Below are 19,875 nucleotides of genomic sequence, written 5' to 3' on the forward strand. Positions count from 1 at the left end.
AATCTAAAATGTACTTATCCTTATGAAGTGTAATTCTATCTACTGGTGGCAACTATTGGCACATTGTTGACAGTCTTATTAGGAAAAAAATGATACAACATAAACACATCTTATACCTAAAGCAAAACATGTTATATTTACTATGGTATCTAAGTTACCCTATAAATCTAATCTACTAAATATGTACTGTCTGTACAAAGTGTGTTTCCACACTTGAATGACTTTCAGTCCTTTGCCCCTTCTTTTATTTTAACTACTTGGAAATTGTTCATCAAAAATAGTCTTCATCATGTGTGCCAAAACCCAGTTGTTTTCTATAACACTGTTATGGTCACCTCAAGTAATCCCTGAATACATGTGTAAATCATCCCTATCTATAGGTTCACAGTCTTTGTTTGGATTTTCCTGATCATCCTTGCCTCCTCTAGTGTCAGATAAGATAACTCATTATTTCAAAGTTTTCTTCTTCCTTGACCACCTCTCGTACAGTCACTCTCAGACTTTCCTGACTATCTGCTTCCTCTTGTATATCAGGAAGGGCCATATCTGCCCATTCTAGTGACTTGTACTTCAGATTTGGTCTATGTGTCTGTTGTCCTAGTCCTGTTGAATCGTTGTCAGGTGAAAAATCATTAAGTCTTACACCATGCTGTACACTCTCACAGTCTGTTGGTCTTAAATCACCAGTTTTACAGTCTGTTTCTCTTGTGTTACCAGCTTCTAGTTGCTTAGCACCTGATTCTGAACATGTATCCAAAATCTGCAGTCTATTTCTCAGTGACCTGTCTTGCTGATCAGGTATATGTGCTTTTCTCATTCCCTGTCCCATTAGTACCTTGTACATATTTAAATCTGTCCTTCTATCATTTGTATTTCTCATGGTCACTAGAACTAGGGGCAAAACATATAGCCAGTTCAAGACAGTGGAATCACACATTTTTGCTAATTTGTTTTTCATTGTGCCATTCACCTGTTCACCAATTCCAGAAGCTTCTGGACAATAGGAACAATGCAGTTTCTTTTTAGTGCTCAGTATTTCACAAATCAGACTGATAACTTTGTTGGCAAGATCAGTTTCCCTATCTGTGTGTGCCTGTCCATAATACATGTGTGCAAAATGGGCAAACATACTATTGAGCATAACAGCTCTTTCATCTTGGTAGGCCCAAACATCATTCTCTTCTTTTTCTGTGCAACCTTCTCTTACCCATGTTTCCTTTTCCTCATCACTTGCCTGATCCTGCACTTTCCTCACTTCTTCCCATGTTTCTGCTGCGTTAGTAAGCATGTGATATTGGGAAAAAATGTCTTTCTTCACCCATGTCTCATTCAAAGAACAATCTTGTTTTGTGCAATATTTTGCCAATTCATCTACAAACCAATTCACTCTGGTAATGTAGTCAGTTTCACATTTGTGAGTAGCAGGAACTGCTAATGATCCCCTATCACCTATTTGTTTTTTCTTCTTTCTCCACCTGCTTCTCCATTTTTCAACTTTCTTCCTTTTTCTCAGCAATTCTTTAATTTGAGCTTTTCTTCCAGCTTTGTTTACATTTTCTATGCCCTTCTCTGTAAAGTTTGATCTATGTGGTTTTTGCAAATCCCTACATTTGGAGATATCTACTCCTGTCTCACTGGTAGCGTCTTCAAGATTTTCCTGCAAATCCTTACTTTTCAAGGCATTGCTTCTACTCATAAGGAGTATCTCTTTATCCTGGCGACATTTTAATCTGTTCATACTTACCTTTCCAGAATGTAAATCCTCCATGTCTACTTTTAATTCTGCAATATCTATCTGTTGGCATTCTGCATCTTTTCTATAGCCACTTTGTACCCACTCTCCCAACTCCTCATTTGTCAGCCGCAAAGATGCTTCATTTACTCTTTCTCTATGTTTTGCTCCCTGCAACCATCCAGTCTGTTTTTCAGCTAGTATCTCAGTTCCATTCGCGTAAGTCAGAGCTTTTGTCAGATCTGTCATTGTATGTAATTCGTACACACTAGGCAGTTTATTCCTGACACTTTCAGATATTAACTCTCTTTTAAGATCTGGTTTTACCGCATTTAACTGTATTGTCAGGGAATGTTCTTTCTCTACCTCACTTTTGCAAACAAAAATTACAGAATCTATATTCATTGGGACTGTTAAAGCTTCGACATTCATAGGTAGTTCTTTTAAACTTTCAGACAATTCTTGTGTTTTGACTGCTAATTCATTTTCTTCTTCTTCATTATTTGACCTATTTATCACTTGTCTTCCTTGCCAACTACTCATTGGAAGGAGTTCTTGCTGTGTTACTGTATTATTAATTTGAATAGGTTGCTGTCTATTTATTGCATTACTTTCTATGGGAACTGGAACAGTTTGGAAAACTTTTGCAATTTCTGCTGACGGTACCTTTGGCACCACTGTTGCAGACTCCCCTAGATATGGAGGTGATCTGTTATCCAGAATGTCATCTAGCAATTCATCTTTTGTGTCACTATATCTACATTCTAAAATTTGAACATGCTTCTCTTCCTCTTTCTTTTTATCTCCTGTAGATCCTCCATACTCCTGACAGGAAACAAATCATTTGGTACATCTACCTGCTCCCATGTACATATTTTGTCCTCAATATTCTTATTCTGATATTTATTCAAACCAAAATCATAACCTTTTTCTGATCTGTGTTTTTCTTTCTCATATGCCTCATCTTCCCAATCCATTAACGCTTCAAATTGCTTTGGTCTTGGTGTAGGCCTAAGTTTGATCATTGTTTCTCTCAAATTTCGCAAAACCTCTATGTTAAAGGAACCTTCTTGAGGAAATGCAAGCTCACCATCACCTTTCGTATATTGCACCCAATTCTCGATCCACACACAAGTGTGAAGGCCATACTTTCCTAGCATGTGAGATACAGGCGTTCTCAGGGAAAACTTTAATCTAAATTGCGTTTTTTCTACAGGCTGGTCTTTCACAAACAATCTTTTTACCTCTCCAAACAGTGAAACTTTCTTCTCTTTACTAATATGATACATTTTCCCGTTAATTTCCTGTCTTTCAAAAGATCGCGCCCTTCCCTGTTTGCTATACCGTACACCAACCTATAGCAGCGCAGTTCACACTATCGTACCAATTAGAACACAATACGTTTGTCTAAGTGCTTAACCAACCGCTTTGCTGCTTTTTTGTGATGAACCTATCAGCTCCTACTCGGACTTGGTCATGAGGACCAATCCCTTCGCGACACTTTTGACGTCACCAGCGCTCCGGCTTCTGCAGTGCCGATTAACCCTTCCCTTAAACAAGGATTTTTCAAGAAGCCGTATTTACAAGATATTTTACAAAATCAGTTAGTAACTTACACAAAACAATTCCACTAATCTGTTTCGCTAATAAAGTTATAGAATTTTTAATCACACAAGTATTCTGTAACCGGAGTAGACAACGCTTATCTCCTCTGAATTTTTAGACTCGCCAATAAAGCAACACTACTGGCTTTACCCTTCTGTCAGGCAATAACGATCTCGTTTCTCTAGGAAAGCACATACAGAGATCTTTTTCACCTCCTTAGAGACAATCCTAGAGTTTCACTTGAACGCGTATTGCAATTACATTTACACACGTTAATACGGAAAACCCTATTCATATATACATGAACTCTGTTTACCAGTAGGCAGCGCGTCCATCTAACCCTCCACAGAATTCCTCTATTGTTAGCAAAAGAGAGACGCCACTCCCTTTACCCTTCAATCAAGCTCGGGTTAAGACCTATTACTCTCTCAGCAGTAAGTTTTAGTCGGGAAACACAGAATGATCCCTATACTTGAAGGCTGAAATTTCATAGACTGTCCTCACTATACATTTATCCTTTCACACCTAATGTCCCTAAACAGTGATATACGACGATACCACCGCAGTATTCGGCAATACTCCTTTCTTTTTTAAAAACAGACTAATTCACTGTGCGACTTTACCTTGCCACACTTCCTCCGTCTGCAGACAGAGGCACTGGCTTCACCCAACACTTGGAAGCCTTTTCAAAACTACATATAACGTAATACAAACTCAACAGAGGTTAGTCATAATTCTGTACATTAAACTCTATATAGTACTTTATACATAACCCTAGCTAATTTCCTTAGCAACCACTACTCTGCTACCAAGATATAACTGCTACAGCGCGGCTCCAGAAATCATTTCTAATCAATACTCACCATTTCCCTGAAACCTTAAAACACACAAATCATGCATCAGTGGGGCCCATAACACTGCACATTTACCCTGTTCACTTAGACTTGGCTTCAATGCTTTGGTGAATCACAATGGAGAAATGCTGTAACATTTGGTGGAGAGTCTAAACCTATTTAACTATGTATTATTTACACCTGCAGACTAATACACTTTACCATGGTTTTATTCAAACATTTAATTATTCAGACACACCACTATAGTGGCAATGGATCTGCTAGAATGAAAATTAGGCGTAGGAAAATCACAAGACCAGCTTTTAAAATTCAATTTTTCCCAATTTTATTAATAGCAAAACTTTATTATGTCTGACATTTATGCATTAGTAAATTCTTTATTCAGTAAAATCTTAAACTTTATTTCAAAATGATCATTTTATTCAGAGCTCAGAAAAAGTCGCATTTTAGAATTCAGTTAAAGTTTAGTAAAGAACAGATAGTTCCAAACTCATTTTCTCCTAACATCCCTAACTAACACCCTCATCTTATCCTTCAATCCTGCAAAGCAAACAAGTAAAAGTTTTGTTAAAGTTCTTACATCCAGGAATCGGTCAGCAGTCGGGCAGCATCTCCGATAGAAATTGAAAAGGCGACCCCTTCTAGTCAAATCCAGGGGTTTTTATACCCTAATTCCCTAACTTAATCTATCTAAAATGTAACTACCATCATTTTTTTCAGTCTCTGATTGGACAAAATCGGGGTGGGTGAACATCTCTTCACCATTACAGCATCATTTTCACATCGTGTCAGCGAAAAAATAAAGGGTCTTTGTTTAGGACAGTCTTTGGCCTAGCCACTTCCTTGAGTGGCAACATCAAGTAAAATTCTCATGATCACAACGTTCAGACGTCCAGGTTTGGCACCCATCCTAGGTTCCGGGCCATGGCAGCCTTGAACCTCCTCGAGCACAAGCAGTTCACTCTGACTTGCAGGCTTTTGGCGCACCTGCGCTGTCCAGCTCTTGCTCACAGTTCACCCAGTCGTCCATTTTGGCCTAGGCCTCAGAGGCCACATTTGGAACTATCATAGAAACAAACACAAGTTTATGTTAATTTATTAAATTGAAACCCATTCTGTTTACCTCCCACCACACTGTTTCCCATTAGTTGTTACCTAGCAAATAAGCCACACAAATGCGCTTTATAATTACAATTTCGATCACTTCTTAGCATAAAAACGTGTACAATAAGCACATTTAAATTGCCTTTGTTTACAACTAAGCTGCACATTAGTTCACAACAAAATAACAATACATATTAGCTAGTTTTATAGCAACATGCAAGCAAAAGTAGTATCCCCATGCATAATAAAGAAAATAATGTGGCCATTTTACTCTATGGTTGGTTAGTTTCACAAAACGTGCAATTAGTAAATATTAATGTTATGGGACATTGACTTCAAGAGGGGTACACAAAATTTTGCGTTGCCACCTCGCTCCATCAGGCTCATACGCTAATTGATGTGGAGCATTTAGATTTTTAGTTGGCCCACTATCACAATCTAGAGGATTCCAAGTTGTTGAGCGAAGGTTTTCGCGAAGGGTTCAGGCTGGGGTATAAAGGTCAGAGGGCACATAGGAGGGCAGAGAACTTGAAGTCAAAATAGTCACATAAACAGGTGGTGCAGGTGAAGCTCCTAAAGAAAGTCCAGAAGTTCGGGTTCCGTTTCATATCAAAGGAGGTCACATCGGTCTCCTACTTGTCTGCGGATGTGGCCATGGCATTGGTGGAACAGGTGGGAATGAGGTCCCAGATGGCAAAGTGCAACACTAAGTTGGCTTTTAGGCTGCTGCCAGTACACCCTGAGGATTTTCAGTTGCTGGGTATACAGTTTAACGGGCACTGGTACGTCGACAAAGTATTACCCATTGAGAGTTCCATCACTTATGCTCTGATTGAGCATTTCAGCTCCTTTCTAAAGTGGTTGTTCACATGGCAAAGGGGATGGTGAGGCATTACCTGGACGACTTCTTCTTTTGTAGATCCTCCCGGTTCTGCAGGCTGTTGACAACAGTTGACAAGTTTTCAAAAGCTCATGGATCACCTCGGGGTGCTGCTGGCTCCTGAAAAGACAATGGGGCTGACCATGCTACTCTCATTTTTGGGCATCGAACTGGATTTAGTGTCCATGGGGATGCGCCTCCTGGTAGACAAGAAGCTGCATATGCAAGGTGACTGTCAGGGAAGTGCAGGTCTTGCCAGGGCACTTGAATTTTGCTTGTTGGGTAGTGAAGACTGGGAGGACATTTTGTAGGCAACTGAGCATGTCCCTAGCCAGGCTATTTCTGGGTCATCACCACATACGTTTGTTTACGGCACGAAAAAGGACTTACGTATGTAGTGCAGGTTTTCAATGGCATTCCAATGGTGGCCCTGAAAGATTGTGACTGGAATGTGCATATATATTTTGATACTGCGGGGGCTTAGGATTCGGTTTGTCCTGGCAGGGCAGGTGGTGTACAGAGGAATGGCCCGCAAAATGGAAGCACGGGGGCAGAAGCATGGTTTTTATAGAATTGTATCCCTTGGTGGCAGCATTGATGCTCTGGGGGCAGGAACTGGCACACAAGAAAGTTTCGTTCAGAACTGACAATATGGCTGTGGAGCATGTAGTAAATAAACAGTCTGCAAGGGATGAACAAGTGATTAACCTTCTGCGCATGTTTGTGATGGTATGTTTGAGACATGATGTAGCATTCAACGCTAGACATGTGCCAGGGGTGGACAATGACATTGCGGATGCTCTAACTCGTTCATAGTGAGAGAGGTTACATGGGTTGGCCATGAAGGCAGGCAAGGTCAAGACACCTATGCCGACGGACATGTGGACCATAGGTGAGAAAGGATACTTCAGTTGGTGGTAGGGTTTTTGGCAGAATCCACCTGGAAGCCGTATGGGCAGGCTTGGCAGGAGTTCCTATCCAGTGGTGCCAGACGGAGTTCTGAGTTTTTGAGCAGGGAAGAAGAGTAGTTCAGTTCATTCTGGCATTGACTGACAAGGGTTTGTCTAGAAGCACGATAGCAGGTAAGCTGACAAGAACTGCCTTAATAGGCAAGCTCCTCCGGGGCTATGCGTCAACATCCGGGGAACTGGGAAGGAGGATGCTAGAGGGGTGGCCGAGGGAAAGAGTTTGGTGGCCCAGAGAAAGGAGGCTATTATCAAGGAACCTTTTTGGCAACGTATTGGGGCCTCTGCAAACAATATGCAACTGCAAAGAGGAGACAGTTTTGTTTTCAACATTGATGCCATGGATGTTTTTGGGCCATGTTCAAACTGCAGGGTAGGAAAAGGTCCCTGGGTTGGACTGCGCAGATGTTGGGGGTACAAGTAGCAGTATAGAGCTGCGTCTTCATCAATCTAAGACGGATCAAAAAGCCAAGGGGAAGACAGTGGTTTTACCAGCATTCGCAGTTTCGGGCCTATGTCGTTTACTTTTGGACACAAAAGTGAAGGCAATTAGTGGGGTCACTCAGGGAGCGTTTTTTAGTCACTCAACTGTGGCGCAGGTGATATCTTTCCAGCTTTAGTGGGTTCTATGGAAGGTGTTGGCAAGCCTGGGGGAAGCCCTGGGTCACTATGGTAACTCTTCATTCAGAATTGGGGTGGCTACAGGGACTGCACAGTGGGGCTGGGGCAGGGGTAGGGTCATGCAGTTGGGGCAGTGGTCTTCGGAGTGCCTTAGTCGGTACATGCTGTTGGGAGAAGGCGGTTGTTGATAGTACAAGACATTTTGGTTGTATCTCACATACGTTGTTCTTTTCAGGTGCAGCTGCTGAGCCGGATACAGTTAAACTGTCTATTTGGATCATAGGACTTACCTTTATTAAGTGGGAAGAAAGGCACAAATTCCAGAAAGGTCAAGGTGCTTATTTCAGGCTTGAAGAACACATGTTTAAAGTTACTTGGCATGGAAAAAGTGGTATGGGATGGCGAGAGCTGCTGCAATGTTTAAATAAGTTATGGAAAAGGCATAGATGTCCAGATGTGTTAGTGCTGCACTTGGGCAAAAATGACATGGTAGTATGTAACAGACTGGCTTTGTTAAAGGAGATGAAGAAGGATATGCTGGAAATCAGATGGCAGTGGTTCGGATGCTTCGTATTGTGGATGGAATTAATTCCGAGGAGATAGTGGAGGGGGCGATGAAGCCCTCTGCCATTGATAAGACCAGGTGAAAAATTAACAGGGACAGGCACATTTTTTGTAGGGATGAAGGTTTTGGTAGGGTGGAACATCCTGATTTAAAATATGATTTCATAGAATTTTTAAGGGGAGATGGGATTCACTTGTCACGCTACGGGATGGAGCTATATTTGTTGCAGTTGAAGGAAGTGCACGAGAGAACATTGAACGTTAGAAGGTGCAACTACGGTTCCTTGGAAGGGGGTCCAGAAATGTTTGGGGGTGTTTCTGTGTGGCAGTTGGCAGTTAAATTGGCATCGTTCTAGATGAAGAATATTGTTGCGAACATTGGTGTATCAGGACAATGGGGGGGGGGGCAATAAAGTTACACCTGGATGAAGCAACAAATGAAAAGATAAGATTTAGGATAGCTAGATGTTAATAGATGTAGGTTAAGGGATTTAAAGGTTAACAGTTCAATACAAGGGTAGGAGTTACACACTTGCAAGATAGAGATATAAGGGGGTGGGAATCTTAGGGTGGCGGAGTATGTGACTGTGGGTGAATCATTTTATGGTGAAGTTTAGTTTTGTAAGATAAACGTTCTATGGTTTTATTGTTGTGATGTGCACCTGTCTTCAATAAAGTGGCCGTTTTCACACAAAGCAAGTATGTGGTCTGTGCTGCTCAGCCTTTTGCCCAAAAGAGTTGCAACTTGTTGTTTCTTGGACTTCTCCCGAACCTGTAACATCAGAACTTCAGGCGTGTTAACCGTTTGCTGATATACAAGTTTAACTATTAAAGAGTTAGGCATTTTCTAAAGCAAATATTTTTACAGTGCTATACAATTCTATGTTAACTCTTCCACATTTGTATTTGAATTAACTGGACTAAATTTTAAATACCATATTATATTACATTCAATATTTTTCTATATATCTTATGACCATGGACCAGACTTTTCCTCAGCCTTTTATTGTGGCTTCATTCTGCCATATCTGAGAAATTCATGAATATGTCCCTTTTTCCACAGACCTCTTTGCTATCCGTCTCAGCACTCATCTTCAATACTTCTTTAGTTGGCGACTAGATCTGTTAGCATTACCAACAGACATATTTCTTCAGGATTAGTCTCAATTACTCTTCGGAGTGCCTTAGTCGGTACATGCTGTTGGGAGAAGGAGGTTGTTGACAGTACAAGACATTTTGGTTGTATCTCCCATATGTTGTTCTTTTCAGGTGCAGCTGCTGAGCCGGATACAGTTAAACTGTCTATTTGGATCATAGGACTTACCTTTATTAAGTGGGAAGAAAGACACAAATTCCAGAAAGGTCAAAGTGCTTATTTCAGGCTTGAAGAACACAAGTTTAAAGTTACTTGGCATGGAAAAGGTGGTATGAGATGGCGAGAGCTGCTGCAATGTTTAAATAAGTTATGGAAAAGGCATAGATGTCCAGATGTGTTAGTGCTGCACCTGGGCAAAAATGACATGGTAGTATGTAACAGACTGGCTTTGTTAAAGGAGATGAAGAAGGATATGCTGGAAATCAGGTGGCAGTGGTTCGGATGCTTAGTCTTGTGGATCGAATTAATTCAGAGGAGACAGTGGAGGGGGCGATGAAGCTCTCTGCCATTGATAAGACCAGGTGAAAAATTAACAGGGACAGGCACATTTTTTGTAGGGATAAAGGTTTTGGTAGGGTGGAACATCCTGATTTAAAATACGATTTCATAGAATCTTTAAGGGGAGATGGGATTCACTTGTCACGCTACGGGATGGAGCTATATTTGTTGCAGTTGAAGGAAGTGCATGAGAGAACATTGAACGTTAGAAGGTGCAACTACGGTTCCTTGGAAGGGGGTCCAGAAATGTTTGGGGGTGTTTCTGTGTGGCTGTTGGCAGTTAAATTGGCATTGTTCTAGATGAAGAATATTGTTGCGAACATTGGTGTATCAGGACAATGGGGGGGGGGGGGGGCAATAAAGTTACACCTGGATGAAGCAACAAATGAAAAGATAAGATTTAGGATAGCTAGATGTTAATAGATGTAGGTTAAGGGATTTAAAGGTTAACAGTTCAATACAAGGGTAGGAGTTACACACTTGCAAGATAGAGATATAAGGGGTGGGAATCTTAGGGTGGCGGAGTATGTGACTGTGGGTGAATCATTTTATGGTGAAGTTTAGTTTTGTAAGATAAACGTTCTATGGTTTTATTGTTGTGATGGGCACCTGTCTTCAATAAAGTGGCCTTTTTCACACAATAAAGCAAGTATGTGGTCTGTGCTGCTCAGCCTTTTGCCCAAAAGAGTTGCGACTTGTTGTTTCTTGGACTTCTCCCGAACCTGTAACATCAGAACTTCAGGCGTGTTAACCCTTTGCTGATATACAAGTGTAACTATTAAAGAGTTAGGCATTTTCTAAAGCAAATATTTTTACCGTGCTATACAATTCTATGTTAACTCTTCCACATTTGTATTTGAATTAACTGGACTAAATGTTAAATACCATATTATATCACATTCAATATTTTTCTATATATCTTATGACCATGGACCAGACTTTTCCTCAGCCTTTTATTGTGAAGAGCAGGAAATCAAGATTTTAGAAGCATGCAAATGACTTTATTCAGTCATCTTTACAGAAGGCTGTGACATCATCCATGAAAAATATATAAAAAATGATAGAGACAACAATGACGAAAACGTTTAACAAAAATTGTTTGGCCCATTCTGAGGGGAACGACCGAAAACACAAAGCGCAAAATATATTAATTTAATTAAACCGAAAATAAGTGCCCCTACGAATGTCACCCCTAGTAGCGATAATTCTGGCAATCAGAATTCATCTTCAGGTAGTTTGCACATGGTACACAAGCCTTCCTCACAAATGACTAAGGGTTCAGTCCTTTCACGGCCGCCTGCTAAGGGGAGGATGGTACTTTTATTTCCTCTACCATGAACATTTTTTTGTCTCAAATTATATAAGACTTGCACGATAGAGATACTGATGACGACACATCCGCTAATCAAGTTGACAAATCAGAATTCTTGTTTGGTCCCTCAAGTAAAGACCAACAATGAAATCTTTCTCCTAAATTGAGAGATCCAAAACTTAAAATGGAATTGGATTCAGAGGTTATTAAACTAGAGAGGGGGGGGCTTATATCCAAGGGAACAGGGCACTACTAAACAGTAGAAAACATGTAACTTCCCCCTGGAAATCAGATGTCTGACACTCTTTGACTCATTCAAATTAAATATACACAATACATACAATACTGATCCAGGTCAAATAATTAGACCAGCCCCACCTATTGATGTACCACCAAGATCGAGATAGCGTTAAAGGATTATTTAATTTCTTAAAAACAACACATTACATCATAATGCACTTTTAGTAATTGATAACACATAAAAATAGAAATATAAAATTCATATACAGCATGCAGAATACAATAAAACACAATATGTATTGATATTATAAACCCGACGACATAGCCACGGTGACAAACAAAAGGAGAAAAAATGTATATGAACAGGGGACCCTTTTTGCACAGTTCTAAGCGAGCTGTTGCATAAGCTGATCCAACACTCTACATCAAATTTGCATCCTGGTGAGTATTCAAATCTATTTTTCCCCAAGATGGCTTGTGGTTGGATTCAGGAATGCACGGCGTCAATGCGTTTCAGTGGTAAGTCACTTTATATAAAAACCACCTTCCTCAGGACACAAAAATATAAGGGATTTTTTCTCCCTCCTTGGAATGCTAACAGCGTATGTAGTCACTCTTGGTGAGGTTTTTCCTGAATAGGAAATCATTGGTGAAGTATATCCAATGAATAAGAAGTAATTATCTGTAGCATGTGGGTTTCTCAATGCTACCACAGTATGACCAGGTCTCAGGGCAGTGTTATTTCTCCCAAATGTCACTTTTTCACGGTTCCGAGCAAGTGACTGAGCTCGTCTGGTGTTTTTCAAGTATGCGACGTATCAAGGTTGCAACTCCCGACAGGTCCTAATTTGAGGAAAAGTACTGTTGTGTGAAACGGAAGCCATAGTACTGGATCTTAAAATAACCTTAGCCTTGAATGTATACCTATAAGAACTTTACTTGTGGCTAACCTAATTGAATTGGACTATGAATAAGTCTAGGGCTGTGGTTCACATTTTGATTCCGTCACACTAATTTGGTGTGGCCGTTTCCTGTATATTCTGGATATTTTAAGAATTATCGCTTTGGCAATAGACTTCTTGTTCGTACTCACTCCTCGTATTTATGGAGGATCTTTAACATTGGAGGTGTCCATTTTTCAATTTCTACGTGATCAAATCTTCCACGTTTAGACGTCCGCTTCCCCTCTTCACTGATTAGCAAAGCAACAGGAATTACAACTCAAATTTTGCCTTGATGAAGTCTCTGCGTGAGACGAAACACGTGTTGGCGATTTACGTGCTGGGAGATCTTTTTGAGAAATTATGAACACTAATAAAGAAGGACTTGACGAAAACTGAAGAGGATTCTCTCTATAATTATTGTGGATTGCCTTTGATCCCTGTGTACTTATTTTCCCTATTACATTTTTCTTATGTTATGTACAGTAGAGAAATTTGTCTACTGAGGGTGTATTATTTTAGCCATGACTCAAATATTCTGATTGTAAGGTGTGCTGTAATTAGAACCTCATCTCTATTTTCTCAGTTTGGTTTCACAGCAGTGTGGTCCTACAGCACCTCGAGGTAGTAGGTGCTTTGAGGCTCTTTAGCACCCAAATTTATATGAATTGCTATTGAATCACGCATTTAAATATTTTCTGCAGTTTATACATATGTTTTATTGAATAGTGCGGACGTTTCCTTTAAGAACACTACTACCTAGTTTTTGTGAATTCACAACTTGATGACTGCCTTTGTGACAAACACATGAATGATGAATAACCATCCAAAGCTCAATACCACAAAGACAGATGCTATGGCCAGCCAACTATGCCAATAGTATCAGCCCACTGCCATATGACCTATGGAACTTCAAGCCCCTTCAACAACAACAACAAGAGACGTTAGAAACCCAGGCGTAATCATGCATTCAGACCTATGCTTGATTCTGCATGCTAACAACACTACAAATACTGCCTTCTATACAATGAAAACACTATATCATATCTTCCCATTTCTTGCACACCAACATAAACTGCAAGCCATCCTCACACTTCTAATCTCCAAGCCGGACTATGCCAATAGCCTACACACTGACACATCCGCTTTCACCATAAGCAAAATACTCATCCAAAATACAGCAGCAGGGCTTCTTCACCCGAGAGAATGCATGACTCCACTCCTGCAATCCCTCCACTGGCTACCTGAAGGTAGAAGGGTAATGTTTTTTTAAAAATTTTTTTATTTGCATTCAAGTAATACCGCAAAATACAAACAGTATATCAAAAGATAACAAAAGGCACGTAGAGCAAGAGGCCCCTAAAGGTTTACGATCAAAACTGCACAGTATGGACATAGAAAGCATTATATCCTTTACAAATAGAGTTGTACCTGTAGCCTTGTAGGATGCCCACATTGGCACTAGACAGATGTCTCTTCTGTTCCCATTCCCAGGCAGCAGCCTCAGGCACAGTCCCTTCCCAAGCCTAGTGAGCCTTCCCGAGATCGCCAGGGATCCCATATCTCAGGAAATTTCCTGGAACATCCCCTGGCCTTATACACCATTTACTCTACGCTCATACACCACCCCATGTTTTCCATGTTGGTCACCCAGAGGGCCAAGGTGGGCACCGTCGTACTCCCCCCCAAAGGCAGATAACATCACACCTTGTGACCGGTAGCGCCACGTTGTACAGGAGAAGTGTGTATTTGTCAAAGGTCTGCTCGCCCCATATTCCCAAAGCTACCAATTGTGTTGTAAGGGCCAGTTGGTCTCCCATCACCATGGACAATACACATGCAACCACCTGCCAATAGCTCTGTAGTAAGGGTCAATGCCAGAGAATATGTAGTAATATTCAAACCGGATTGCAGCCCCAGAGGCAGAGCTCACCATCCATCCACCTCACACTATAGCCTTGAGCTCCCTGTGAAGGATCTTAAATTGAACCAGGCAGGAGCCCGCTATTATAGCCACCACCCCAATGTGGCAGCAGGTCTCCCCCATGCACTGTCCTCCAGTGCCCCAAGGTCTTACTCCGACCTGTCCCTCAGAGCAGTCAGTGGAGGAAGACCCTGCTACAACAAGGTGTTGTAGATCTGAGATATGGCATGCTTCGTCAAGGGGACTTCCAGGACTTTATAGACTAGCAGGGATTCTTCCGCCATGTCCTTTAACCGATCTCCATATCCCTGTAGAACATGTCAAATCTAATGCCTAAAGTACTGGTTCCCTGTAATCTTGTATTGCTTCTGCAGGTCAGGGAATGATATCAGCCCATTGACCGCCTATATGTCACCCAGCTTGATAATACCTACAAGGTCCCATTGACAGAGCCCTCCACCAGTTGAAGGTTTTTAAGTACGTTAGTATCCCAGACAGGCGTCTCCAGGGTAACCCTAGTACTCCAGCCCAGTTGTGCAGCCACCTTCATCCATACCTGTATCACCACAGCGGTCAGGCTTGGGAAAGTCTCTAAACAGCTCTTGCCATACACCAGGTGTACATATCCAGACCGGTCCATAGCCCTCCTTTCCGCCAGGAGTGAGGGCTCCAATTGTGCAGTGAAGAACCAATAATTAACAACCAACAGTTTGGACGCCCAAAAGTAAAGACTATGGTTCTGCAGTGCCGCCCCCGTCCTCCGGTCTCATGGTTAGTGCTATCCACGCTACCCCCCTGTCCCACTATATACTACAGGGGGAACCCAATTAACCAACAGGCATCTAGGTAAAAATACATGAAGTAATAAATGTGATGCCTAAGGGAACTAACAACCATAATTTCCGGAAACAGATACAATTGATTATCTCTTCCTAATTCAAGTTATTCTTTTTTAAATAAATCTTGAGTTTCTTTTACACTCCTTCGACTAAATGGCAATCCAAAAAGAATATTCTAGCTTATTGGTTTATATATTTCATTTAATAAACCATTTTTTTCACAAAAATGGACTATACATCATTTGTTACTGTTTTTTACACAAATATATACACAACTCATACATATATATACAATATACAAACAAACATATTTATGTACAAACAAACATAAATATCCTTGAACCTTTTTCAGGATTCTCTGCCCTTAATTTTATCAAAAGGACGCTTTCTCAATCAATTATAAAAAAAACATTCCTTATAAACAGGTCACCAAAAGATGAAATAGGAGCATCCGAGGTACAATCCTTTTAACCTCTATTCTTTTTGTACTCCTTTTAGTTCATTTTATATATTTAGAATTTTGTAATGGTGCCTTCAACAAACTGTCGACGCGTTTCAGCCTTTCAAGATTTCAGGCATCATCAGGACTTAGGGCAATCAAGGTTCTGCCTAGGAAATCAAATATATCATATTTACTTATTTATATATATATATACATATTGGGGATATCATTCTAGTTATATACACTCAACTATACACCTTCAAATATTCAACAAAGAGAATGTTATTATAATGGATATGTCTGCTTCCTCGGGGTGAAAAGGCATAGTGATGTTAACATTTAATCACCCTACATGCTCGTGAGGGTATAGGTGCTCCAAAATAAAGAATAATTAAAGAAACAGCCAAGTCAAACAAATCTATTCAAATCGTTATCTATAAAGTGGTATAAGCACCAGTATGCTACCAAACTAACTAAACACGGGTAAAGTAAAAAGGCGGTAGTAACACACAATGCTGTAATGAGGCAGACTTAATTCCATACCATCATGTTGTTCGATCGTGTGCCGTCTCGGTGTAAGGGTCTATTTTAATTCCCAGCTTTGACCACTTGATGATACTGTAAAATGAAAACCATAAGCCCAAGTTGCAAAGTATGTATCTATATGATCTGTCTAACAATAACAATTAGTTCTCTCTCGGGCATACCCTCCGTGAGCAGGATAGAGGCTCACACTTTCACCAACTCGTTTGGACCCGTAGTTCGTACTTTAATTACAGGGTTCCTGAAAGTCATAATATGCCGGAATTAAGATCTATTTTGGCTCCGGAGAAAACATTCATGACGAATGTGGGTATCTAATAGATTCCTCAAGAAGAACTGATTTACCTTTGGTGTACGTTAAATCCGCGCGTATTCCAGGGCCGCCATTACGATCCCAAGTGAAATCCCAGTTTCACATACCGCGATATTTTAAATCTTAACATTTTCATAGAAACCACAAATGAAGGAGTAAGGGAACACCCTTTCCCAAAGACGGTCTAGCTACCACAATAGAAAGGAGACTATTCCGCTTCTCTACATCGAATGCCAGTAATACCAAACTCCTTATTATATATCGATACTCGGGGCGAGGCAGTCCTCATTACTAATAAGGGGAAACAAAAATTAAAAAATAAACTAATAATAAAGATGTAAATAACCAGCGTAAATAAATCTACATATAACCAATATGAATAAGAGAGATAAGAGAAGTAAGAACACTTATTGTAATAGAGCCCACATTTCATCTCTATCATTGAGACCTGTCCTTGCTGTAAGGTATTTCTCAATTAGTCTCGCCTCTAGTCGGTTCAGTTTCATCTCTACCTCCTCTTTACTAGTATTCGCCACTGTACACAATACTAACCACTCTATATCTTTTTCGGAGTGATTGCTAATTTGATAGTGATTCACCAGAGGAACCCCCGGTGTTTTACATTTTACCCTTGATTTATGCTGTAAAATTCGTTTTTTACGGCTTGGATGTTCTGGCCTGTATAAAACTTGTTACAAGGTCACTTGATACAATATATTGTGTTTTTTTAATTGCAGTTAGAGAAAGATCTCTGATAGTGGATTTTATCATTTATTTCTATTTCGTTTGAGTTTTTTGTTAATCCACATGCCAAACAGTTGTGACACCGAAAATGTCCAACTATAGGTGGCAACTTAAAAAGGTCTCTAATGTCTCTTAGTGGGGGCTCTGATTTGGTGGCCGCCCTCACTAGTTGTTGACGAATATTTTTACCTTTTTCAAAGGCGAAGAGAGGTTTTGGTATTCCTACATTTTCTACCAAATTCCAATTTTTCTGAATCAACTTTTTGACTCTGTTAGCTCTTGGATCATACGTAAGTACACATGTAAGTGGTATATTCTTTTCTTGTGTTTTGGGTACCAATAAAGTCTCCCTCGGAGTGTACCAGGCCCTTTTGAGGGCCACTTTCACGAATCTTTTTGGGTATCCCCGAGTCACCAGTTTTTCTTTTCATTTTTCTGCATGGACAAAGTAATCTTCCTTGGTACTACAAATTACTCCTCACCCGGAGGAATTAGCCGTAAGGCAAATTTTCTTTTAAGGTGCGAGGATGGCTGCTTGTGAAATGTAGTAATGTATTTGGGTCTGTGGGTTTGGTATACAGACTCACTAGTAGTTGACCTCCCTCATGTTGGACATAAACATCCAGAAAATTAATTTTATTTCGATCACTTGAAACTGTAAAATTAAATTCTTGAGTACGACAGTTAAGCCAATTATGGAACTCTGTTAAGTGCGTCTCGTCTCCGTTCCAAATCATGAAAATGTCGTCTATATAGCGACACCAAAATTCCACATGATTTTTAAATGGGTTGGTGTCGCTATATATCCACTTTTGTTCAAATTGAGACATTACTAAATTAGCTATTTCTGGAGAAAAACTGCACCCCATAGCCACTCCAGATATTTGAAGGTAGAGATTCTCTTTAAAACTAAAGAAATTGTTCTCTAAACAAAGTTTGGCTAGTGCTATTATAAATTCCATTGGAACTTGATGGGGATGGTCTCGCGAGTCCAGGACATATTCCATCACTCCCAAGGCTTCATCCTGGGGTATGTTCGTATATAATGATTCGATATTGAAGGTAGTAAGGAGTTGTTCTTCAGGATTATATAGTAATCATCCAATTCACGTAGAACTTGATTTTCAAAAACTAGAATCTCAGGAGGCAAGAGTATACTTTCGGGTAAAAATTTTGATTTATTTCTTAACCCACTTATATAGATTTGTTCATTGCTTTCACGTTCCATAAAGTAGGCCTTCAATGTAACTTTTCTATTGGATTTTGTAGCCTAGTAGGTACAAATGTAAGTCCTTTTGCCAAAACCGATAGTTCATGTTTGGTTGGAATATAGTTAGATAAGTTCTAAATCAGGATAGATTCAGCTTTATCCACCACTTTCACATTTTCACACTGTATTAACGTCTGTATGTATTCTTTCGTGTCCGGAAGGTCTCTGCTTCTTGGTTCTGATATTGTTCTGTTTGTTGATACAGACCTTGTGGCGGGTATACACCCTCTTTTGTTTGTAACCTCTCCACCGTGGTCCCCCTTTCCATGGTCTGAACCTTCCTCTGCCTAAAAAAGGTGGTCTTGTTCTTGGATATTGTGGGTAAGGGTGATATACACTATTTGTCCATTGATTTGAGTCTGAAAAGGTATCAGAGAAGGTATCAGAGAAGGTGATAAATGTGTTCCTGGATCCCCCTGTCCCACAGCAGTCCTGTGAGCTCATCAACCAGCTCGAAAAAAATGTTATGAACCTCGTAAGGGTAATTCTGTAAAACATATAAGAACTTGGGTAGGTATATCATTTTGTAAAGGGCAACCTTGCCCATTAAGGACAAGGGCAGGTGTCGCCAGTCACCTACATCTCTCTGATAGTTCTCCAGTACCCTATCTAGGTTTACGGTTATGGAACAACACAAGTAGCCCTTAACAGTAGCTACTGCCCAACCCTGTTGTGCTTGGGAAAGAGAAACTCAGAATATCAGACAAATGGGCCTGCAAAGGATCTCTCTCCACACCATTTAACAAACTTGGCCCACCTACCAGAATAGAGAGATTTGGTGGAGTGTCTCCTGGCAGGCAAAATAACATCCACCACATTCAGTGGGGGAGATACAGAGCTCAGGTTGCCCCGTTCAATCTCCAGGCATAAAGGTGCAGGGTCTGGAGATGGGGGTGTAGAACCTGCGACTGTGAGAGGAGGTATGCCCTAATAGGGAGACAGAGCTGAGGCTGCAATGAGAGGTAAAGGAAGTATATGTACCACACCCTTCGTACCAATACGGGGCGATCAATATGACTTGGGCCCGGTATTGGCGAATCTTTCTCAGAACTCGAGGAATCAAGGGTATGGGAGGAAATGTGTAAAGAAGCTGTGAGCCCCAATCTAACTGAAACGTGCCCCCCAACGCTACCTGCGTCAGATACTGGAGACCACAGAATGATGGGCAGTGCGCTTTCTCATGAGTGGCAAACAGGTCCACTGAGGAAACCCCACATCCTAAAAATGTAAAGGACCACCTCTGGATGAAGATGCCACTCATGATTGGCTGAATGCTGCTGAATGAGACTGTCCGCAGGCACATTCAGTTCTCTGGCCAGATGAATTCC

The 19,875-nt window shown here is 40.6% G+C and overlaps 1 pseudogene; it reads right to left on the reverse strand.

Moving 5' to 3' along the window:
- Nucleotides 1–336: 336 nt before the first annotated feature.
- LOC147707861 (uncharacterized) lies at nucleotides 337–1,288 on the reverse strand (annotated as a pseudogene).
- Between the last annotated feature and the right edge of the window lie 18,587 nt (nucleotides 1,289–19,875).

Source organism: Lissotriton vulgaris, chromosome 6, assembly GCF_964263255.1.
Source record: "Lissotriton vulgaris chromosome 6, aLisVul1.2, whole genome shotgun sequence".
Taxonomy (NCBI): domain Eukaryota; kingdom Metazoa; phylum Chordata; class Amphibia; order Caudata; family Salamandridae; genus Lissotriton; species Lissotriton vulgaris.